General features: G+C 31.3%; 1 pseudogene; it reads right to left on the reverse strand.

Annotated features, from left to right (window-relative positions):
- Positions 1–440: 440 nt before the first annotated feature.
- Positions 441–12,984, reverse strand: part of LOC105049172 (PP2A regulatory subunit TAP46-like) — a 50,917-nt pseudogene continuing 38,373 nt past the window's right edge.

Genomic DNA, 12,984 nt, shown 5'->3' on the forward strand with positions numbered 1-12,984 from the left:
TTCCTTTAAGGCTACGCCAATATGACCAATTACAATACACAACATAGAACACATAAAGTATTAACAAATATGTCAGTGACTTACCACTAAATCTCAGACTTTGGCCCCGTCAACTATTGGATTTGGTAGATGTCATTTGAATCTGATCATGTATAAGAAATGAAGAGGACCGAAAGTGAGAAGAGGCAAAGCGAGACAGACACCGAGAGAAAGAGATCTTGGGGAAAAGAGTGGCTTAATTTGTTTTACTCTCAAACCTAGAAGCTAACAAGAGATGAAACAGATATGACGTCCAAGAAGACATGAAGCTCGTAGAACTCCATTGAAAGCATGAAATCATATGCTCCAGCTATGAATCTAACTGATGGCAGCGAGGATGAGAGAGACATAGAGGAGCCATACAGAAGGTAAAATTTAGGTGTAGTGTGATGAAACCGCTTTCATGGCGAGCAGCGATGAGTTTGAGGCGTCTTCTCCTTCTCCTTCTCCTCCTTTTCGAAGTCAATCGGGACCGCACACTTCTGGTCCGACGAAGCAGCCGGGACCGCGAGCGAGGTTTGATGCAGGGAAAGAAAAACAGAGGTGGGGGAGGTAGAGAACACAGTTGGCCGGATGGGTGGAGGCTGGCGCAAGTTTGAAAGCGGTTTTGACCACCGATCGGGCAGTGGATTCCAACGATGAAGGTTCGGGAGGAGCCGAGGAGGATGGCGGAGGAGGAGGAAAGACTGGAGGAGGACATACGGTTTGACCGTTAGGGCGCCGCTTATTCCATTAGTCGATTACGTCAGCCTCTGGATGCCGGTCCGACCGGTTCGTCCGATTTTTTTCGGTTCAGGTTCGCTACAGTCTACAAGCTCATGGCCCGAGTAAAGCAGCAGACCAACCGTCCAAGCAAATGATAGGGAATTGGACAATGAGAAATTCTTTATACACCACCTGCACGCAGCATTTTCATGGCGCGACCTGGCGGATGTAGCTTCACAACACATCGGGCATCTATAGACATAAATAAATTAAAAAAAAAAAATAGTGCTGTGCCATCATCAAATATATTTAATATATATCATAATCAATTTTTTAAATTAAACATGATGAAAATATCATTTTCTTTCAAGATAATATTTTTACTTTTTTGCAGTCTGGTTGAACATTATGAATATTACGCTTCTCTCTCTTCATCCTTATTTTATTAAACTTCTGCTTCAGCATCTAGGTGTCCGAAGTTGTTGGTTAGCATCTACATATTATTATCTATCCAAACAATATATTCCACCGATGAGGAGCTAAAATGTCATCTGTAAATCTTTTATTATAACTTTTTTATAGTTTCTTTATTACAGCAACTCCTTTAGTAGTTAAACGATATTAATGCATTAGATAGGTTCAAATGAAGTTCTTCTTTCAGTTTTGAACACAGCATATTATATATATTTTTTTAAAAAGTTATATAATAAGTTAGGATATCATGATTTCTATGTAGAATAGTTTTTGATAATATTATAACATCCATAGCCATAATTATAGTATTATAGGTTCATATTATAACATTATAAGTAAAAATTATGATATTTTATAGATAAAGTACCTCAAAATTGATATTTTTTGATAATTTTATGATATCTTAAGTCAAAATTATAATATTTTATATTAAAATTATGATATCTCGTAAATAAACATATTTCAAAAATTATTTTAATAATATTATGATATCTTAAATCAAAATTATAACATTCTAGATTAATACAATGACATTCTATAGGTAAAATATTTTAAAATTAATATTTTTTTAATAATTTTATGACATACTGGATCAAAATTATGACATTCTATGTTAAAATTATAATATCTTATAGATAAAATATATTTTAAAAATTATTTTGATAATATTATGATATCTTAGGTCAAAATTATGACATTCTAGATTAATACTATCACATCTTATAGGTAAAATATTTCAAAATAGATATTTTTTGATATTTTTATGATATACTGGATCAAAATTATAATATTTTAGATCAAAATTATGATATCTTATAGATAAAATATCATCCAAAAATAATTTTAATAATATTATGACATTCTACTTCAAAATTATAATATTATAGGTTAATATTATGACATCCTATAGATAAAATACCTTTCAAGTATATTTTTTAATATTAATATAATATTATAGATTAAATTTATAATATTTTATATTAAAATTATGATATCTCATAGATAAAATATTTTTCAAAATTAGTTTTAACAATATTATGACATCCTAAATCAAAATTAACATTCTAAATTAATATTATAACATTCTTTATGTAAAACACCTCAAAATAAATATTTTTTGATATTTTTATGATATCTTGGATCAAAATTATGATATTTCATATTAAAATTATGACATCTTATAGGTAAAATACTTTCTAAAGATAGTTTTGATAATATTATGACATCTTAAATCAAAATTATGATATTCTAACTTAATATTATAACATCCTATAGTAAAACACCTCTTAAATAAATTTTTTGATATTATTATGATATTCTATGTTAATATTATGACATCTTATAGGTAAAACTCCTCCAAAGTATACTTTTTGATATTTTTATAATATTTTGGATCAAAATTATAGTATTCTATATTAAAATTATAATATCCTATAGATAAAATATCTTTCGAAGATAGTTTTGATAATATTTTGATATCCTAGATCAAAATTATGATATTTTATATTAATATTATGATATTCTGTTGGTAAAATATCTTAAAATATATATTTTTTGATATGTTTATGATATCTTGATTCAAAATTTTGATATTTTATGTTAAAATTATAAAATTTTATAGATAAAATATCTTTTGATGATAGTTTTGATAATATTACGATATTCTAAATCAAAATTATAGTATTTTAAATAAATATTATGATATTCTGTAGGTAAAATATCTCTCAAATATATCTATTGATATTTTATAATATTTAGATTAAAACTATAATATTTTGTATTAAAATTATGACATCTTATAGATAAAATATCTTTCAAAAGTAGTTTTGACAATATTATGACATTCTACATCAAAATTATGATATTGTAGATTAATACTATGATATTTTGTACATAAAACTTCTCAAAATGGATACTTTTTAATATTTTTATGATATCTCAAATCAAAATTATGATATTCACATCTTTCGAAGATTGTTTTAACAATATTATAGTATCGTAGAATCAAAATTATGATATTTTAAGTTAATATTATGATATCTTATAGATAAAATATTTTTTAAATAAATTTTTTAATATTTTTATAATATTTTGAATCAAAATTATAGTATTTTAGATTAATATTATGATATCCTATATGTAAAATACCTCCGACGTATACTTTTTGATATTTTTATAATATTCTAAATTAAAATTATAATATTTTATATTAAAATTATGATATCTTATAGGTAAAAATATCTTTCGAAGATAGTTTTGATAATATTATGATATCTTAGATCAAAATTATGATATTCTAAATTAATATAATGATATTTTGTATATAAAATTTTAAAAATTAATATTTTTAATAATTTTATAATATTCTAACTCAAAATTTTGATATTCTATATTAAAATTATATATTTTTATCTAGAATATCATAATATTATCAAAACTATCATTGAAAGGCATTTTACTTATAGGATGTTATAATTTTAATATAGAATATCATAATTTTGAGTTAGGATGTTATAAAAGTATCAAAAAATATCTATTTTGAGATATTTTATCTATAAAATATTATAATATTAATTTAAAATATCATAATTTTGATCTACGATGTCATAATATTGTCAAAACTATCTTTGAAAAGTATTTTACCTATAGGATGTCATAATTTTAACATAAATATAATAATTTTAATCAAAATATCATAAAAATATCAAAAGTATACTTGCCATCTAACCCTGCATAGTTAATACTATATTTAGTAATATCTGGCTTTGTTGTCAGCAAGTGCAAATTTTACAACAGTCCATTGGATAAATTAGGTCAATAGTCCCCAACTTGACATAGAGAGTGAGTCTTGACACAATGATAATGGTGCTCTATTGTAAGCTGGACGCCATGAGTTCAAAACATGGAAACAATATCTCCACATGCAGGAGTAAGACAGTGCACATTTGACCCTCCCTAAATCTCATAATGGCAGAAGTCTCATGAATTAGGCCAACCTTTATTTGGTCACCAACTTAGATATACATTCGTCTCATATTCTAGTTGAACCCTTAGGTATGGCAGCTCTGTGGAGGTAAGAATTTCTTTCGAACAAAACAATGTGCATCTTCAATGCCTAAAATTGTATGCACAAATTTAGGTGAAGATCTTTATGTTCTATGGTATTGCATGATAATCCTTTAATGAGGGGCTATCTATCATCCAAACTTGAAAAAGCTTACACTCAAAATTGAGATGGCTTCATCCCAAAATTAAAAAATATTTAAACTAAAATACTTAATATTTAAGCCTCTTATGAACTTTGAAGCATACCTGTAGTCTGGTTGGAAGACTTGTGCTGTCATTCCTTCCCTCTCACTTATTAATCTCCCACCCACGAGCCTTGCAGGTCCAAATATTAGAGGCTGGTGTTTATGTTCATGTGCTTGTGAAATGTTTGCTCTCCCTTCAGTAACATCCTGAGCAAAAGTTGCGCAAGTGATGGGGTCTGCAGGTTTAAATGGTGCTTGACTTGCAGCATTGCGATGCCAAGTTTCAGATCTTTTCGTACGCTCATCAAGAATCTCGCGAATATATTCTCTGTCCCCTTCCTACCATATAGTTTGGTTAGAATTATAATAGCAAAAGAAAGAAAAAGAATGATCCACTGGTTTGTAGAACACCACTATCATAAGAAATCTGATCGTTCAAAATCAATCACTTCTTTTTCCAAATTGTGTATATTACCATTGCTGTATTATACTCTCTGCTAACATAGCACTCTCTTATTACCAATAATAATTTATCAATACAATTGGCAATCCCATTATGGCTGCACACCTTTAAATTAACCACCAAGCTTGGTGTTTGATATGGACATTTATAATATGGTAGCCAAGTTTAAATAAAAATGCGAGAATTTATCAATAAAGACTCCAATAAAATTGATGATTTTACAAGAGATGATACAAAAACTAGGCTGGTAAGCACCGGATGCAAGAAATATGAAAAACAGATGACAAGTCCAAGGGTCATTGAGTGAATCAGTGACTGGCATGAAGCATGACTCAGGCCAGAAACTAAGCCCTTAGAATAGCAAACAAAATAGGGTGGCATAGTAAATGGAAAAGGTAATAAGTGAGGCTTAAATCATCAGAATAGTGTTTAAATTAGCTTTCCAATATCTCCAGACATAAGAAGACTTTAATTTTTTTTTATTTCCTTTTATTACTTCTGTTGGTTTTCAATTCAAAATTATCATGGTTTTGTGTTAAGAGCAAATGCTACAAATTAGAAGTCATGCCATGTTTTTCTTCCTTTTCCCTTTTTTAATCGTAGGTGGCATGCAAGCGAGGAAAGGTCAATGAATTCAGTCAATTGGATTGAGTCAGGTCAAGCCTAGAGATTATACATGTTGAACAAACATCAAACTTATTGAATAGGGCTAGTCAAAGTGGCTGAGATGCCAAAGTGTACAGGTTCAAAATGACAGGCATAAACATGTGACAAGACAGATGTGGTCCAAGTCAAGTTTGAACCATTTACCAAAGATATCGAAATGACTCGAAATGGGAAGTTACGACCCCTACAATTAACATCAAAATATCTCTAAAGTCTAAACAACACTCAGCAGCACTGCTTGCCTCCCCCCACCCCCATAATAAATAAATAAATAACATTGTGTAGTAATACCTTCGATTGTTTTTCTTTCATAGCAAGAAGCATCTCTTCCTCCTCTTTTAGCATGTCCAGAAGATCAAAAGCCTGTAAGCAAAGGAAGAGATGTAAGCATGTATTATTCTCAGAGAAAAAGAAATAGAAAAAAAGATGGAACATATTTTACAGACTTACAACTTTAATAAACAATTTGACCAAACCAACCTTACAGAGAACTAAGGAGATTGTAATTAGCCGTGCCTGCAACATAAACAAAATGCATATTTAGAAAGATGGACAATTTTTATGCAATGGACTAAAAAAAAGTTATGCAACACTTAAAAAATGTTAGAACATTCAATATTTTGACATACACTATGCGTGTAATTGTTGCAAAATTATATCTGCATGTACCACTTGATCATTAATCAGAAAAATATTCAAATCAAAATAAAACAACATAAGCGATAGTCACATTCTTAAATGCTCGAAATCTAACCATCATAGACACAATAATCAAATATCAACATGTATCTGCATGCCCTATTAGGGGATAGGAGGGGGAAAAAAGAAATCTTGGGTGACATAAGAAATGAATAAGTTAATCTTATTCATATCTGTTGATTGATATCTCTATATCCCTTGATTTATATCTACAAATCATGGATTGTAATTTATATATTTTCATATCTAGAATAGGAGATATTTGTCGTTTGTTTTATTTTCTATTGTAATTGATTCGAGAAATCTGTATAATCCTAAACAAAAAATATATCAAATCCTGTTTAAAAAATATATCATTAGGAGATCAATAGATTCATTGTACCTAGATTTTTATTACTCTATATATAAAGCCTCTTGTAACATGAAAAATATATAAGTAATTCTAATTATTAACAGTCTTAAGTTGGTATCAGAGCCTTTGTCAAAATTCGGTGAACCCACTGTCCTCTGTTGAAAAGCTTCTAGTCAACAGGATCTCCTTGGCATGTATCTTTCCGGCAAGCCTTGGTAACACTGTCTCTGTCCTTTTCTTATGTTCCTGCCCCTGTTTTAGTTTTTGCCGTTCCGCCCCTATTTTTGATCATCATCTCATCGTCAGATCTATTCAACAAAATCATTCTCTCATGGCTTCCACATCAGATTTGAAGAAGGGCTTTTTTTCCTTTGCTTTCTCTGGCACTCCCACCATAACATCAGAGAAACTCAATGATAAAAATTTTTTGGATTGGTATGCTTCTGTTGATGTATAGTTTTTAGGTCAAGGACTCTCCAAGCATCTAACCAACAGGGTAGAAGATATCGATGCTAATAAGAGAGATCAATGGAAAAAGGCTGATTATCAGTTGGTGTCCTTGTTATGGCAGTTTATTGATCTAAAGCTATTAGTGCACTTCTGCTTATATAAAACATGCTATGACATATGGAAGAAAGCTTAGAGCATCTATTTCAATGATATACAACATCTGTATGATTCTGTCCATAACCTGGCAATACTCAAAATGATGGATCAATATCTAAACAAAGCTAAATCTACCATTGAAGAAATCAAGTTGATACTGACCGGTGATAACCTTCAGAAGATGCTGGACGAGCTTAACAACATGTATATGATGTTCGTTCTCTATAGTCTTCATAAAGATTTTGACTCTATTCGGAATCAAGTTCTAATAAATCCTAATATTCCTACAGTGGAGGATCTTATTGATCGTTTGTTATGAGTTCTTTCTCCAGAAGCAGCATTTAGAGTTGGTTTCCAAACAGTCTCAGAATCTTCTGCCTTTGTCTCTAATATGACTGACCGTACAGGCTGAGGCCATGGTCATGGTGGTGGTACAGGGGGCCATAGATTTGATAATCATCTTCAATGTTCCTTTTACAATCGCTTGGGCCATACTCAAGATCGGTGCTATTCTTTGCATGATTTTTCAGAGAAATCAGCTAATGTGATACCATCTCAGACACCAGATATTGAGAGTGACAACCAAAATATTTTATCAGACAGTAAATACAAGAAGTATTTTCAATTTAAAGTGGCCCAACGAGCTTCATCTTCAGCTACTGTTGCCCATACTAGTAATGCTATGGTTTGTCTCTCTCATTCTTTGTTTAGTGGATCCTGAATTTTAGATTCTGATGCTTCTGATCATATAGCTGGTAATCCTTTTCTTTTCTCAAAATTATCATCTCTCAAGACACCACATTACATCACCCTCGCCAATGGCTCTAAAACTAAAGCCACTGGCATTGGTTTGGCTACACCTTTTCCTTCTTTATCATTAAATTCTGTTCTTTTTATACCAAATTGCTCCTTTAATTTGATTTCTATTAGTCAACTTAATCGCACTTTTGACTGCTTTATAACCTTTACTATTGATTCTTTTATTATACAGGACTGGAGTATGGGACAGATGATTGACGTAGGATCTGAATCACAAGGACTTTATTATCTCTAGGCTCCATCCTCTACCATATGTGCTGTCACAGAGTCTCTTAGTCTCCTTCACTGTCGTTTGAGTCATCCGAGTCTAAATAAGCTAAGAAAGATGATTTATCATCTCTCTCATTTGCAGTCTTTAGAATGTGAGTCGTATCAGCTTGAAAAACATGTTCGGACATCCTTTCCAAGTAAGGTAGATAATCAAGTAGAGTCTCCTTTTGACATCATTCATTCTGATGTTTGGCGTCCTAGTCGTGTCAGTTCTATCTTAGGATATAGATACCTTGTTACTTTTATTGATGATTTTTTAAGATATACTTAGATATTCTTAATGAAAAATTATTCAGAGTTGTTTACTATTTTTTAAAACTTTTACAATAAAATTCAAACTCAGTTTGAATATCCTATTCGCATTTTGCATAGTGATAATGCAAAAGAATATTTTTTTGCTCTCTTCAATTCTTTTATGGCATCTCATGATATGATTCATCGGTCCGTCTATCCACATACTCCACAATAAAATAACAGAACCAAAAGAAAATATCATCATATTATTAAGACAGCTCGTACTCTTTTATTACATGCTCATGCATATTTAAAATTTTGGGATGATGCTGTCATCACTACTGGTTACTTGATAAATTGAATGCCATCATCTGTTTTAAATAATCAAGTACCTCATTCTCTTTTATTTCTTAAGGACCCTCTTTACATTATTTCCCCTCATGTTTTTGGTTCTACCTATTTTGTGCATGATCTTTCTTCAGGTCTTAATAAACTGTCTGCCCGCACTATTAAATATATTTTTCTTGGTTACTCTTGGGTTCAGAAGGGATATCGATGTTATTCTTCTTCCACACATCAATTTTATATGTCTGCAGATATCACCTTCTTTGAGGACACACCTTATTTCAGCTCACTGATGGAGTTTGAATCCATCTCTCAGCTTTTATCGATTTTCTATCTTGATCTGTCAATCTCTGTTTCTTTCAAACCTCCTGCTCTGCTTGCTCAGCCAATATATTCTTCACCACACCCTCTTATCACTTATCAGTATCGACCAATCTAAAATTTTGAAAACTATTCCTGCTTAAAATTCAGGTGATTCATTTCCCGCTCTAGCATCTCCACCTGCCTCGGGCCTACCGGAGCACTCCACTAACTGGTCTGTAGCTCTCCATAAAGGTATACACTCTACTCATAATCCTCATCCTATTTATAATTTCTTGAGCTATCATCGTTTATCTTCATCTCATTGTTCCCTTATTTCTGTCTTGTCTTCCATTTCTATTTCTAAAACTACCCAGGAAATACTTTCCCATCCAAAAAAGCGTCAGGCGATGATTGATGAGATGATAGCCTTGGAATCTAATAACACATGGACTATTATTCCTTTCCCTCCTGAAAAATCTATAGTTGGTTGTCGATGGATTTTTACTATTAAAGTGGGTCCTGATGGATAGGTGGATCATTTGAAAGCACGTCTTGTGGCTAAGGGCTATACTCAGATTTTTTATCTTGATTATAGAGACATATTCTCTCCTATTGCTAAGATGGCATTTGTCCGACTCTTCTTATCAATGGCTGCCACGAACCATTTGATGGAAAGCATGGTGGGTGATGTGCATGTATTTTCAAAAATTTTACAGCGGAATATGCATAGATTAAATAATTTAATCTATAATGTATGCATAGATCAAATCTAAATTACCATACAAGATCTATGACATAAATTAATATACATTTATATACATCTGAAATCTAAAATTTAGCAAGTGCAGATCATATCTATGTGTAATTAGATCATATCTAATTCATATTTAGATTATATCTAAAAATTAATTGAGATCAAAATCTCATACCTGAGTGTAGATAGTAGATCACCGCATCCAAAATCCATGATAGATGGTTCTTACTGATGCTTGGCAGCCGCACATGCATCCGACCTCTACAGGTATCCACATAAAGTTCTTGTGCTGATCGATCTCCCCGGGATTGCTAATTCGCAAGGACACCATTCTTTGGCTGATCTAAGAGGAACATGATGGAGATGAAGAATAAGGAGACTCTCTTTTTCTTCTTGGATCTATGCATCTGATCTCTATAATAGCGATCAAGAGAAGAATCTTTTTTTCTTAATTTTTCATGTATAAGAGAGAATCTTTCTCTCTTTCTTTCACACCCCTAAGAAAAAATTTTTTCTCTGATTTTTTATGATAAAAATTAGATCTAATCTAATTTCTCATGCTAAAAATCATATGAAATCTTGAGATCTAAAAAAATTCAAAGAGAGATCCAAGAGAAGAACCGTTCTTCTCTCTTCTTCTCCTTTTTTCTTCTTGATCTAGAACTCTAGAGATCCCCAAATACCCAAGCAAATTTTTTTGATATTTTTTTTTAAATTTTTATGTTAAAAATCAGATCTAATCTAATTTTTATCTTAAAAAAATTAAAAAAAAATCTGAAAGAAGAACTCCTTCTTCAAGGCTGCGTACAAAAAAGAAAATCCATCTTCTTCCTTGATCTAAAACTTCAAAAAGTCCCAAACACCAATCAAATTTTTTTTGATATTTTTTTTCTAAATCATCATATTAAAAATCAAATTTAATTTAATTTTTATTTTAAAAAAATAAAAAAAATTAAAAGAAAAACTTTTTCTTCTTTAAGGCTGTGCACAAGAAAAAAGATCCTTCTTCTTCCTTGATCTAAAACTTCAAAAAGCCCCAAACCCCAATCAGATTTTTTTTGATATTTTTTTTCTAAATTTATATATTAAAAATTAGATTTAATCTAATTTTTATCTTGAAAAAAAATAAAAAAAAATATGGAAGAAGAACTCCTTCTTCTTCAAGGCCACGCATAAAAAAGAAGATCCATCTTCTTCCTTGACTTTCTCTCGTTGGGAAGAATTTTTCTTCTCTAATTTTTTATTGTATAACTAGCAGAAAAGTATCTCTTTGATGTCTAAAAATCAACAAGGAAAGCCTCACAAAATCACATGAAGATGAGGAGAAAAAGGGGTTGGGCATGTGGAGTTTGGGGCGTCCAACTCTTGGACCCCCCTTTTTATATTTGGCGACAAGAAAAGGAGGGGAGAGATGTCCTATTTTCCATGGAAGAGAGGAAAGGGTGCACACTTCTTTTGGGGCATGGGATCTCATGTTAAAGAGAGTAGGGCATGAAGAATTAATTATCACATGGGGTGGCTTGGTTTAGGTTTAGTCCTATTCCAAATAGGATTCAAGATCTTGATCAAATTCTAACTAATTCTTGGACCCAATCCTAACTAACTTAGGAATTAGTTATAACCAACTAACTAATTAGATCCTAACCCAATTATTAGACCCCAATTAAATTTGTAATTAGTTAGTTTAAAGTCCCATTGATCCAAAGATTGATTCTAAATGGAGATCAGGTGCTTCATTTGATATTAGGGCTTGATCCAATCAAACCTATTATTCCATAGAATTAGATCTAATTCAAGCCTATATAAAATTAATTAAATTATATTCAATTTAGAATAATTTTAAATTCATACATCTCTAAGATCAATTGGAATAAGCCCTGTTATTCAATAGGGCTGTATCCAATTAATCCAAAGCCAATCTAATTGAATCCAATTCAATTAGATCTAATCCAATCCCCATTGCTCAATCAAATTAAGTCAATTAACAATCATATTATTAATTAATTATTCTTCTAATTTACCAACTATTAGTAAATATTTATTGCAACCTTTGCATAGGATTAATCATCAATCAAATTGATAATTAAACCCTTTAATGATTCATAATCGTCAATCAACCATTTGATCAGACAAGTACTTCTATGTGTGTGACCCCATAGGTTCGAACATAAACTGATAGCACAAGAATAATTTCTGTACTAATCGATGTAACCATCTAGCAATGAGACTCAATATCCGGATAGGTCGAATGTATGTCCAGTAACACTCTAGAACCTATGTGGATATAGTTACCGTATAATTCATCCCTTTGACACTCGATGCTTAAAGATGACTTTGAGTTAAACTGTCAATCCAGGATAAGTAGTCCACATTGTATCTCAACCTCGAAAATCCTGTGACTCCTCACTAGGATTACTTTGGTCAAAGTTTTACTGAATTGAAACATAATGATGCATCATCTCTAATTTTACTTGGAGCGATCAATCCCACCTTGACTCGCACTTAGACTTCATAAGTACTTGACTGTACCCAAAAATCTTCCATCACCGAATTAAAAATTCGGATAGTCCGATACCAAAGTACAGTGAGTTGCTTGCAAATCACCGAGGTAGCCTTAGATCCGAGGGACACATATACCCATATCCCATCAGAGCAGTCCTTGATAGCAGAGTACTCCGAAAGTGATCACGCTCAGTAAAATATACTCCTATATATCATCCGTATGCCATACCCGTATCACCATACGTCTTGGTTAAGAAGACAACCAACTAATATGACATACAATGACCTACACTCGATACAATTATCGTCCTTGTGACAATTGTATCATTTAGTCATGAGCAGAATTTAAAAATCACATAATAAATCTTCCTTTATCATTTTGGTAGTAGTTCTAAGGACTTCATTATAACATATAAGTTCTATTTTAGAAGATATATTTCTTATAATAAATCTGCCAGATAACATTTATCATTTTATAATTCATATACTTATATAGAGCACA

Source organism: Elaeis guineensis, chromosome 7 (genome assembly GCF_000442705.2).
Source record: "Elaeis guineensis isolate ETL-2024a chromosome 7, EG11, whole genome shotgun sequence".
NCBI lineage: Eukaryota > Viridiplantae > Streptophyta > Magnoliopsida > Arecales > Arecaceae > Elaeis > Elaeis guineensis.